Below are 13,556 nucleotides of genomic sequence, written 5' to 3'. Positions count from 1 at the left end.
TTTATTGCACTGCAATCTATTGACCATTTTTTCCACTTCCTCAAATGTGATCCTATTTCCATCGTCATTCCTATCCCATTCTACCTCGAAATCTGAAACATTACTGATCGCATTTTCACCTACATTGAGCAACTCTTCAGAATATTCCCTCCATCTGCCCAAGGCATCCACAGGATTCACCAGCAGTTTTCCTGACCTGTCCAAAATACTTGTCATTTCCTTCTTACCTCCCTTTCGAAGACTGCTAATTACACTCCAGAATGGTTTTCCAGCAGCTTGACCCACAGTCTCCAACCTGTTTCCAAAGTCTTCCCACGATTTCTTCTTCGATGCTGCAATTATCTGTTTGGCTTTGTTTCTTTCTTCAACATAACTTTCTCTATCTACCTGGGTTCTGGTATGTAGCCATTTTTGATACGCCTTCTTTTTCCTTTTACAGGCTGCCTTGACTGTATCATTCCATCAAGCTGTTTGCTTCATCCTACTTTTACACACTACTGTTCCAAGACATTCTTTAGCCACTTCTAGTACTGTGTCCCTGTACCTTGTCCATTCCTTTTCCAATGACTGTAATTGACTACATTCAACTAACTGGTACCTTTCTGAGATCGCTGTTATGTACTTGTGCCTGATTTCCTTATCCTGAAGTTTCTCCACTCTTATCCTCCTACATATGGGCCTGACCTCCTGCACTTTCTTCCTCACAATCCCAATTTCACTGCAGATTAAATAATGATCAGTGTCATCAAAGAATCCCCTGAATACACGTGTGTCCCTGACAGCCTTCCTGAATTCCTGATCTGTTATTATATAGTCAATGACAGATCTGGTTCCCCTGCCTTCCCAAGTATACCGGTGAATGTTCTTATGTTTAAAAAAGGAGTTTGTGATTACTAAGCCCATACTGGCACAGAAATCCAAGAGTTGTTTCCCGTTCCTGTTGGCCTCCATATCCTCTCCAAATTTACCTGTAACCTTTCCATACCCTTCTGTTCGATTTCCAATCCTGGCGTTAAAATCACCCATGAGGAGAACGCTGTCCTTGTCCTTTACTCTAACAACTACATCACTGAGTGCCTCATAAAAACTGTCCATCTTATCTTGATCTGTCCCTTCACAATGCGAATATACTGACACAATCCTAATTTTCTTGCTAGACACTGTCAAATCTATCCACACCAGTCGTTCGTTTACATACCTTATTGCAACTACGCTGGGTTCCATTTCTTTCCTGATGTAAAGCCCTACACCCCATTATGCTATTCCTGCTTTGACTCCTGACAGGTAGACCTTGTATTCTCCCACTTCCTCTTCTTTCTCACCCCTTACCCGAATGTCACTAACAGCTAAAACGTCCAGCCCCATCTTACTTGCAGCCTCTGCCAGCTCTACCTTCTTCCCAGAGTAGCTCTCATTGATATTAATAGCTCCCCATCTCATTACCATTTGTTTGCCAAGTCGTATCTTAGGAGTCCCTGGTATGTCAGTTAGAGGTGGGACTCCGTCACCTCCAGAGGTCCGAGGCATTTTGCTCTGATTATTGCCAGCATCATATTTAAAGTACCAGGGAAGCAGGTTGCTAGCCTTACTTGCCCCAAGTCCCATTGGGTTTTACCCCTAGCGGCCGAGGGGCTTAACGGTGGATTTGGTAGTCTTTGCCGTATGAGCACAAAGGTGACCACGACTCAGAATATGTCCAAGATGCCCAGCCTTATTCCAAAGTAACTGGTATCCCGACTGTCGGGACCACTTACTTGGCCACTCATACGTTGCCCGTGGTTCATGAACTAGGACATGACTACAGGAACCCACACTATGAACCACCTAAAAAGCATTTATCCATATTTCTCCACATTCAATACTTATATTATAATTAAAACTACGTGTATTTTGGTGAACAATGACAACAATGCTGCATGCACGGGTTAAAGAACACATCTAATTGCTACTACTGTATGAATGTAATTTGTGCGTGTTATACATTTACATTGAAAGTAGTCCTGTTAATTACTTCAATAATTAACTCAGTCTGAGGGAGAATGTGCTAATGAAGTTTGCCAGGAAGTCTTTGAAAACGACAAAACAGTACGAATCGGCAGGTATGCTCCGAAATACGTTAGCGCCTATTGTTCTGCAGCGGTGTACAGCTCCAAATTCGGTTTGTAATCATAAATTTATTCTTTTGTCGTCTCGCCGCCTCCCGCAGACGTTTCTCGCGCTTGTGCTGTCATATGGACCGCGAACCCGAGCGGCAGTCGAGCAATGTCGTGACAAGTCGGGACGGAAGGGGGGACAGGCGCGAATGGACCGCGCAAATTACGCAAATATCTGGAAGCGCGGCGTGTGTCAGGCCGGTGAGAAAGCTTCCGTCGGTCCAGCAGGACACTGCAACACCCCGCGCAGTCCCCCCGCCGCGCCCGGCCGCGCGCAAGCCCTGCGCCGGATAACATGAACAAGGCGCGTCGCCAGCGAGTGTCGGAGGCCACACGCACCAAACGAATGACAGGCGGTGCACCGAGCAGCCGTGTTGTGCGCCTCACCTACGTCCGGCAAACTGTTTCCATTGTGGGAGACATGGGCACTGGGCCAATGGATGTCCTGATCTCTTTTGAATACACCTCCGCATCAAATGTCTGGTTGTTGTTGTTGTACCAAACAGTAAATTTATGCAGTAGCTTAGCCCTGTAATGCATAAGTTATTTTAAGTTATGCACAATGTTCTGTATTTTACCGAACATAACTTGAACTGCTGTGATTTTATTTATTTTATTGTTTTGGTATACAGATGTAGTATTGTGATAAACTGAACTTTTAACTACATTTTTATGTGTTGTGGTATTTGCATTATTACTGCAGCAATAACTCGCTGATGTTATCGTAAATCCCGGCATATGAAAACTTAAAATGCATTGTTAAGTATCCCATATGATCACAAAAATTTTAGTTTGAACTTTATTAAATATCAGTCTTACACATCCCATCGCCTGTGATTAGGAACACTTTTTTATGAATAAAATTGTTTTGTCTGTTGGTAATAATTTGCAATAAATTTGTTTTGGACTATATTGTGTTAATTTAAAAAAAAAATACACCGGTTCTCGTCCGATCACCGAAGTTAAGCAACATTGGGCCCGGTTAGTACTTGGATGGGTGACCGCCTGGGAACACCGGGTGCTGTTGGCTCTATCTCATTTTTTCATTTTTACGTCGCTACACCTGCCAGGCCTCTTTTCATACTAACTTTCAGGTGTTGACAAAGATGCTTCCACAAGCATTTTAAACTACTGTATCAAACGTAAGATACGAAATTACAGTAATGAACTCAGTTTGAGGAAGAATGCGCGAAAGAAGAGAGTGCTAGAACGCCTTGAAAACAACAACACACTACGAATCGACAGATGAGTTCTAAAATAAGTCAGGGCCTACTATTTTGTAGCAGTGCTAAATTCCACAATGTAAATAAACAAAAAAGAAATAAAATCTTCCGTTCCCGTCCGATCACCGAAGTGAAGCAACAACGTTAGTACTCAGATGGGTGAGCGCCTGGGAACTCTGGCTGTCTTCATTTTTCGCTTTTTAGTCGCCACTCCTGCCAGCTCTCTTCCCATACCACATTCTGTTGTGACAAAGAGACTTCCTTAGGCATTTTAAACGGCCGTAAGGTACGAAACTGCAGTAATTAACTCAGTTTGAAGGAGAATGTGTCAACCAAGTTTGCCAGGATGTCTTTGAAAACGACAAAACAGTACGAGTCGGGCGGTATGCTGCGAAATACGTTAGCGCCTGCCTATCGTTCTGCAGCGGCGTACAGCTCCAAGTTCGATTTGTAATCATAAATTTATTCTTTTGTCGTCTCGCCTCCTCCCACAGACGCTTCTCGCGCTTGTGCTGTCATATGGACCGCGACCCGAGCGGGCGGCAGTCGGGACAAGTAGGGACGGGAGGGGACAGGCGCGAATGCACCGCAAATATCTGGAAGCGCGGCGTGTGTCAGGTGAGAAAACTTGCGTCGGCAGCAGGGGCGCCCTCCAGCAGGACACTGCCACACCCCGCGCGGCTCCCCCGCCGCCCGACCGCGCCACGCGCAAGCCCCGCTCCGGATAACAGGAACAAGATCCGATCACCGAAGTTAAGCAACATCGGGCCCGGTTAGTACTTGGCTGGCTGCCCGCCTGTCAACACGTGTGCCGCTCGCCATTGTGCGTCGCACGTAGCAGAGGAATTCCCGGCCGCCCCGCCGTCGCCGGCCGGCCACGAGACCGACCCCGCACCGCGCCCGCCGCCCGAGGTGGACGCCGAGCGAGCTGCAGCTTCTTCGCCTTGGCGAGTATAGAACTTTGTACCTTTAACGTTTAAAAATCGGAAATCTTGGCGACGCTCAATCGTGAAGACACGATCCAGTGCACATTTGATAGGAATTTGGAGAAGCCGACTGCTTTCGACATCCACAATTGGTTAATTAATGACGTAAAAGTGCCGATAGGGGACATTCTCGGAATTCAGTTGGACTTTATTCTGTACGCTCTGTTTATAAAAATAGGAAATCCCCCAGAAATTGACAGACTGGTGAATACAAATGGGGGACCTTGGAAATTTAAACACAGAGATGGGTCACTAAGCAACGTTCACATGCAGCCTTCTGGCTACGTAACGTCAAAATCTACAATTTACCGTTCGAAGTAGCGGACGAGGAAGTCATTAAGCGCTGTAGGCTTTATGGGAATGTTTTTAGACTAACAAGAGAAAAATGGGGGAGTGCTTACCGAATACAGGTGGACTCGGGCGTCCGAACGGTATAAATGGACCTCAGAAAACATATCCCGCCTTTCATTAACGTTTGTGGGGACAGGGGTTTCGTTTCGTATACCGGACAGCCGTAGAACTGCTCCATCTGTCACGCTACAGGACATATGAGAAATGAATTCCCGCGAAAAAGACCACTACAGCTGCCCAGAGAAGATACGTACTCTGGGAGAGCACAGAATCTCGCTGCCGAATTTCCCCCGATTAGGGACGCGCCACAGCAGAGACAGCCGCAGGAGAAGGCGGGCAGCGGCAGGCCAGCCGGGGGGAGGCAACGGCGGCGAGGGTGAGCCGGTCCCTGCCCCCGCTGCGGGCCAGCCGGCAGGAAACGCAGGTAAAAGGCAGGTTAGCGACGCCAGCTCGGACGAGGCGGAGCAGCAAGGTCAGCCGATGACCGAGCGCGCGCCACAACAACAGGTGCGGGGGGAACTACGAGAGGAGCAGGCCACCGAAAATATGCAAATCGACGTGGAGCAGACGCGCGAGCAGTGGATAAAGGAGAAGAGTGACCACCTGAGAAAGGTTTCAAAGCTCAACCAAAACGACGATGTCATCGCAAAGTCCTCCACCAGGGGAAGCAGTGACAAACCGAAAAAAAAAAAAAAAATACGGATGACGAACAGACACAAACGACGAAAATGGTAAACAAACCCGCAAAGAAAAACAAGAAAAGACGCAGCTCCAACTCGTCACAGGACCGAAGAGAAAACAGCCAGAGATATGTCAACATGGACACAGACTACAGCACCGACTGATAAACTAAATGAGCAGGCAGGCAAATACAGCCTATAAAGTTGTTACAGTTAACATAAATAAAATGACCACACCTTTAAAAACTCGAGCCCCCGCTGACTTCCTACGCCATAGAAGAACGGACGTTGCACTATTGCAAGAAGTGGTTACGACTAAAATAAACCAGATACCAGGATATGCGGCAATCACAAATATAGACCCAGAATCCCAATGCGGTACGGCAATAATGGTACGAAACGGGATTGATTTTGTCGGGACTAAAATGTTGTCAAGCGTCCGAGGGATAGCGCTAAACATAGAAGAGATGCTCTTTATCGACATATACGCACCGTCTGGCACAGACAACAAGCGAGCAAGAAGCACCTTCTATAATGAAGAGGTAGCCGAACTGCTGATACAGAACAATAACAACATCATCCTTGGAGGAGATTTTAACTGTGTCGCCGCAGCTGAAGACCAATTACCCGTACCAAACATGTGCCTAGAACTGATCCGACGAATGAAAATAGAAGATTTGTGGCGCCTTCTCCATCCAACACGCACTGAATTTACATACCACCACAAAAATGGTAAAAGCAGACTGGACCGTATATATGTCAGCAGAGCAGCAACTAAAAATGTAGCGCACGTCGAAGTCTATCCTGTCATCTTTTCGGACCACTGCAGCTACGAATGCAGCCTGCATCTCCAGAAACGAAAGAACATCAGCACAAGAAGCACGTGGAAGCTAAATACGGAACACTGAAACGTCCCATTAGAAAAATTATACATGACTGTGCTTAAACCGACACACAATATTCTTTTTTTTCAGCGCAACGCAATCTGACTTTCAGTAATCCCTACAAAAGAATAGCCCTGACTAACATTAACCTATACCTTTCATGAATCACTTACCTCACAAAAATCTTCATTACTCGAACTACTGCAATAAAGCGAGCGCCACTACTGCCAGCTAAATAAAAGATTCCAACTATTGAAGGCACTAACTACTGATAGGCATAGTTAGCAAATGAAAGATTTTGATAGAGAACAAACAATGTATTTACCTTAATAGTGTTCAAAAGTCATAATATATATAGCAGTTCATGACATCCGTTCTTACAAATGTACTCTTTCTGATGGACACACGTCCAGATCATCCGCCTCCAAAAATCCGCCATCTCACTTCCCCACCTCCACCACTGCTGGCGGCTCACCTCCAACTGCGCAACGCTACGCGCTGTTAACATCCAGCTGCCCAACAATACAATGGCAGACAACAATGCAAACTAGCCACAGACTGCACACAGCACAGCCAGTGATTTTCATACAGAGCGCTACGTGGCGTTACCGATAAGGAAACCTAAACAGCCTACTTACATAGCCCCCATGCTCCCCACAAAAAATTTTACGAATTGTTTTGGGCAGTGGGCAATAATGATTTGATAAAATTTTTCATAATTACAATAGAAATGATATCAAATGCACACACTTATTGATACAATGTTGGTCAAAAGCTACAATTTTCTCACAATCCATAAAGACAGTCCTGACCATTCATCACAGTAAAATTGCAGTGTTTTTCCTTTTTTGAAAATGCACACAGAACTAGTGGATTTCCATGCAGTCTTGGAGAAGTAGTGTTGTCCTTCCAATGGAAAGACAGTGCTGACTCTCGACATGCAGACAGGAAATGGGCCACAACAGAGCAAACCCACAGCAGAATCAGTCGAAGTTTTACAGAATATTGGTAGGTAGGTCATCACAGAGCAGACTCACTATAGTCTTGGTAGAGAGTATGGTATTGCTGGACCACCAGAGGTGCAGACCCACTGTAGTCCTTGTAGAGATGGCTAGCAGCTATCAGTTGCGACTGTGCAGGTGCATAATCACCATAGAAGAGCCTTGTGGACAATATAGCAAGTCCATAAACGACCACTTGTGCACTCACAAAGTGTTTTTTTTAATTGTCCTTAGAACCAGCAATGCTGTTAACCAGTCCCTTGCTGAATTATTAACACACGTGCAAACACTATCAGTCCCTACTTCTCACATATTGTCCATATACTATGACCAACAGAAACATGTGCAGTGAAATGTAAGTTACAAGTTACTTAATTTGATGAACTGGTGTCAATTACAATTTTATAACATAAGAATACAATAACAAAGGTACAAAATGCATCATTAAAGAACATAACAATACAGATAACATTTGTAGTAACACAGGCTTTACAAAAGAATAGAAATAAACATGTACATCACTGTTAGAAGAATGATGACATAAGTACATACATAGAAGATCAGAATAACTTTTGAAACATCAACTTCACACATGAGCATTAAAACAAAACAGAATAAATAATGTCTAAAAATCTTTACAAAGAAAATAACATAGTATTTGAAAAATTCTACAACATAAATCTTATTAGCTAAACATATAAAGACAGTAAAAACATAAATAAACAAGGGTACACAAACATATAGCAGAATAACACAAGAGGAAAGTGCAGGGTTTGTTTTCAGTGTAACATTTGGTACTGCAGTCCAACCCAAAACTTCATTCCATAGATCTTTCGTCTTATTTCAACATTTGTTTCCACCAAAAAAATCCTATCCAAGCATGCTTTCTGTATTTATATGTTCACATATTTCCTACCTCATTATTTATTTTCCATCACCTTACCTCATCATTTATTTCCAAGAAAATCCTACCTAAACCTGTTGTATCTAAACTCTACTTCTTTGTTCATATCCTCTTTCAAAATACTTTTTTGGCCAAACCATTTTCTTATAGCTTCTGAATGCATTTCTTCCAATTCATCACAACTTGTTCTCTTAAGCTAACTTAAATCTGCGGACCTCAGATATATATACCAAGGGACGAGGCAATGCAGCAGCACATAACAATTAACACAAACAGCAATGACAAAAAATTCAAATTGGCAAAGCAAGCAGCAATATATATATATATATATATATATATATATATATATATATATATATATATATATATATGTGTGTGTGTGTGTGTGTGTGTGTGTGTGTTAGCAAAGAAAATGAAACATTATCACTAATATGAGCCAATGCGCAGCAACAAGAAAAATAAATCAGTAGTAAAACTGGCTTAACAGAGTAATACAAAGTGAAATTCAGTAACACTATGCCTGGCAAACAGCAGCAGCAAATGCTATAATTTATATCTAAACATGACAAAGCTCAAGCAGAAAAAATATTACAGTAAAGATGGCCATGTCTAATACCTATGTCACATCTTAACACTAGAGTGATGCATCACAAAAACTTACTCTGTAAGAAAGTTACCAAGTCGTTAAAAAAATTATTTACGCAATTCCTGTGAAGGGAAATGTCTATTTGTGTTCCGTCTTTTTAAGAAAGTAGATTATAAAATTATTGTTTAATGGATCTGTAGACAGAAAACATTTACATTAGTACATCTATTAAATTTTATATTAACCAATGCTGTAGTGCAGCTAGAAACTAGATATTAAACAAAATGAGCAATCTCTCAACTAGAAAGACAATAGATATAAAATGTTTCTCATCATTTCATTAGGGATTTTAGTAAATATCATAAATTAAGAGCTCCACAGTGTAATCATATATTTTCAAGTTTGAGGGTGTCGATTTGCGATGCTTTCTACAAAGAAATGTCAATAGTGAGGATAATGGCTCCTTTTTTCTCCACCTATGCCTCTGAAAGGCACACACTAATGGCTTTTTTTCCAGGCGACTGTCGCACAGCTGGGTGCCCACTACGCATTACATGAAGGTGGTCACTTAACTTTCTTACTGAAATATATACGACACCAGTTTGCACTACAGTGACAGTCTCATATAAAAATTTCACAGGTCGAGAATTTGTGTTGCAAATCTGTAGAAACAAAATCCTATAAATGTAACAGTGTCCCAAAAATATTCGTCGGCATTGTGATACATTCACACATTTACACACATTTCATAACTCTTAAAGTACGATTCTTGGTTTCCAACATCCTTTTTCTCAAATCAGAGTGCCTAACCACTACTCATTATTCCTTACCTTATTACCTATATACATATTCGTCGACACTTCTTCAATATTTCATCATAATAAATACATAGCATAATCAAATTCCTCATATAGCATCAGCTTATTGATCATAAACATACCTCAACAGCATAATACATATTGTCATCGTAATAATAACATCATAAAAACTCAGCCAAATCTCAAAAATGTCGTAGCTTTCTGCAATAATGTCAAAACCTAAAAAAAATTCTCTGCTCATTTCAATAGTGTCATCTACCTCAAACGTACTTTAAAAATCATGATCCCATAGCAAATACAACATTCAAAGCTCTCATAGTATCACAATGGTTCCGAAAAAAATATGAACAGTTCACAAAGTACAGACAAAATACAATTTCATAAGTGTGAAGTTATCCAACTGTGTAATTGCATAAAAATGTGTCACTGACATAGTAAAAAAAAAGTTTGTTTCTCTGTTAAATAATCAGATAGCTGTGTAATTCTGTGTTAGAGAAATATGGTACCGATGTGTAAAGTTGTATAAGCAAATACCATATTAGCTGGGGCTCCTTGTGCTTGCCAAACACATGGTACACAAAGTAAACGTGTACCCCCCTGAGGATTAATGTAATTATACCCTCAGGTGTTACAGATTACAGCAAATATGTATCACGGAAAACCTTTGTATTATTGTAATTCAAAAATCTTTAAAAATAAATGTTTTAAGTACAAAATTAATCACTCAAATGCATGTCATGTAGCGCTAAATGTGCGTCTTGCTGTAAGATAATTCTGTGGAACTGTCGTAGTTATCGTCCTCTGTAAGCAAAGTTCTGCTGAAGTCAATGTACTCACCTCCTCATAAACAAAAGTGAAATGCTTTTCGTATACATCTCTTAATTATTACGCTTATTGCCGTGATGAAGAAAATACTGTGCTGCAACGTATTGTTGTGCTACAGAAAAGGCTGTCTCATTGTAGCTATACCACAAAAGTTACTACTAAAACATATTTTACTTTCCAGAATAATACAGAAAAACTGTGCAGATATAAAACAGATACACCGCAAAAGCAACAATGTAAATTGTCACTCATTAGTAGCGCCGTGATATAATCGTGTAGCTGTCACATAAACTAACCACTGTGTCATCTGGTATCTCTCAGAAAGTACTTTAAATCCAGAATGTATTTTCAAGTAAACCAAAATGTCACATTAAAATCTCATTAGCAGTATCTGTATATGTTCTAAGTATGTAAGCCTTATAGTCGTTACATAATCATACAACTAACAAGCAAGAATGTACACACACAATAACACTGTGTCGTCTGTTCACTATAACAATGCACTCGTAAATACTGTCTAAATAAGTTCTCTTGGTTCTTGACTGGATATTTAACTTCAAACATTGTTGCATGTTAACAGTTTCTAAGTCTGACAAAGCATACTAGAAATGTGATGTGAAAAGTTTTATGGCAAAGACAAAGTTATAAAGCAGATTATCTTTCAATAAACGGTTTTACATGTGAAATGTGGTGCAATCTTTTACTCTTCCTAGTACGCAGAATTTCAACTTCAATGCAATTATCATGTGGTATACGTCGGATTCTGTAAGGTCCATTGTGAATCAGAAAGAATTTGTGACTCAAGTGTTTCTTCTTATGTGACAATGAATGAGCTTTAATGAGAACTTTCTGACCAATATATAATTTCTTTGCATTTGCTTTACCGTGTAGTTTTCTCCTTTTGTCTGCTGCAGATTTTATATTTTTAATAGCCAAATCAATTATGTCTTTGTGTCGAAGTTTACGTGTATTCGGGAAAGGTACAATCTCTCTGATTCTGTTCGGTGCTTCTTGATTCTTCAGTGCAAGAATAGGTGGTAAAGCAGTGGAGTCATGAGGCATTTCATTCAGCACGTTTTGAAATAAGTGTAAATATCTGTCCCAATGCTGATGCTTTCTGTGACAATAAAGTCTGCAAGGCTTATTGATTTCATTCATAATCCGTTCAGATGGGTTACAATGTGGTGAGTACAATGAAATAAAAACAGGTTTGATTTTATGGTTCCGAAGCATGCGTGACCAAACAGCAGATCTGAATTGCGGTCCGTTATCTGAAATGGCTTTACTAACGTGTCCAACTTCACGTAAGAAATTTTTAACAAAGGCGTTGGATACAGACCGTCCAGTGGCTTTACGTAATGGAGTGAAAGAAACAAATTTTGAAGTACGTTCAACAGCGACTAGAACGTACGAAAATCCATTCGATGTTCTGACGAGGGGTCCCTAGAGATCAACAGCAGCAAATTCTTTTAATTTAGAAGGAATGATACGAAACAACGGAGCACGATGTGAGATAGTAGATGGTTTCGCCTTTTGACAAAGTTTACAAATAGACAAGACTCTTCGATTTCTCTTTTTCATATTGTTAAAACAACAAGTCGTTCGAATAATATGATAACATTTTCGTGGACCAAAATGTGCTAGCTGAAATGAATGTACCAAATGAGCTTATTAACAAAATCGTCTGGAATGCAAAGTACCCATAGCTTGTCATTAACAGTGCAGCGTTTGAAGTGTATGTTGTTTCTAACCAGATAATAATGACGAATCTGAGTGTGCGTCTTTTCATGCCATTTACTTTTGATGTCTTTCCAAATCGGATCTTTATCTTGTTCATGAGCAATGTCCTTTAAAGATGTGGTGATGAAGTTTTCAAAGGCGACTTTCTGAATGTAAAGAATACTGAAGTTTTTCTCATGGTTGCCTTCTGTGTTACTTGTCTCAAGGTCAGCCGGTGCATGTGTCAGTGCGTCCGCAACAATGTTCTCCTTGCCGGGAATGTAGAATATTGTGAAGTGGAATTCTTGCAGAAACAATGCCCAACGTTTTAACCTATCATGATTTAATTTTGAAGACATAAGAAATTGTAATGCACGATGATCACTGTATACTTTTACGTGCTTACCAGAAAGAAAGAAACGGAATTTGTTAAATGCCCAAACGATAGCTAAAGCTTCTAATTCAGTAACGGAATAATTTTTTTCAGATTTTGTTAGCACTCGGCTAGCAAAAGCAATGGTTTTCTGAACAGTAGTGTGATTTTCTATTGCTTCTTGAAATAAATGGGCACCAAGACCGACTTTAGAAGAATCAGTGCTAAGGCAGAAATCTTGTGACAGATCTGGATGAGCTAGTATTGGCGCGTTAAGTAGCGATTCTTTCAAAGAAATGAATTCCAACTGTGCTTGTTCGTCCCAGTTCCAAATAGTATTTTTTCCAGTGAGAGAACAAAGTTTTGGTGTAACTAGAATTTGCATATTCAGAAAACAACGGTAAAAATTTACGAGACCTAGAAAACTGCGGACTTGTTTTTTTGTGGATGGAACTGGAATGGCTCTGATTGCTTCTAACTTTTCAGGATCCGGCTGAATGCCTTCAGAAGAAATAATATGTCCAAAAAACCTCTCCTTTGACCTACCGAATTCAGACTTTTCCAAGTTAACTGTAATTCCAGATTCTGCAAAAATATGTAACAAACTGATGAGGATGCGATTATGTTGTTCCCATGAGGCTTCTGCTATTAGAATATCATCCACATATAAGGTGATGTGACGTTTTAAGAAATCAGGTAATATGGAATTTAGTCCGCGAATGAACGCTGCCGAAGAAATGTTCAAACCAAAAGGAAGTTTCCGAAATTGATAACAAACGCCGAAACAAAGAAAAGCTGTGTATTTTCTACATTCTAGATGAAGTTAGATCTGATAAAAGCTGGATCTGAGATCAATAGAAGACAACACTTTTACACCATTAAAATTTTGAAGAAGTTCTTCTATCGTTTGCGGCCTGTCTGTTTCAGGAATAATGATAGTATTGAATTGTCTCGAATCTAAGACAAGTCTGATCGATCCATTTTTCTTCTCAACAACATGTAATGGACTGTTGTATGAGCTTACTACAGGCTCAATAATGCCATCGTCAAGCA

At 40.7% G+C, this 13,556-nt stretch overlaps 1 pseudogene; it reads left to right on the top strand.

Annotated features, from left to right (window-relative positions):
- The first annotated feature begins 3,052 nt into the window (after nt 1-3,052).
- LOC126160958 (5S ribosomal RNA) lies at nt 3,053-3,183 on the top strand (annotated as a pseudogene).
- Nucleotides 3,184-13,556: the final 10,373 nt, after the last annotated feature.

The sequence above is a fragment of the Schistocerca cancellata genome, unplaced genomic scaffold, assembly GCF_023864275.1.
Source record: "Schistocerca cancellata isolate TAMUIC-IGC-003103 unplaced genomic scaffold, iqSchCanc2.1 HiC_scaffold_1169, whole genome shotgun sequence".
Classification (NCBI taxonomy): Eukaryota; Metazoa; Arthropoda; class Insecta; order Orthoptera; family Acrididae; genus Schistocerca; species Schistocerca cancellata.
Note: the sequence above shows the minus strand (reverse complement) of the source record. Positions and strands in the feature narration are given on the sequence as shown.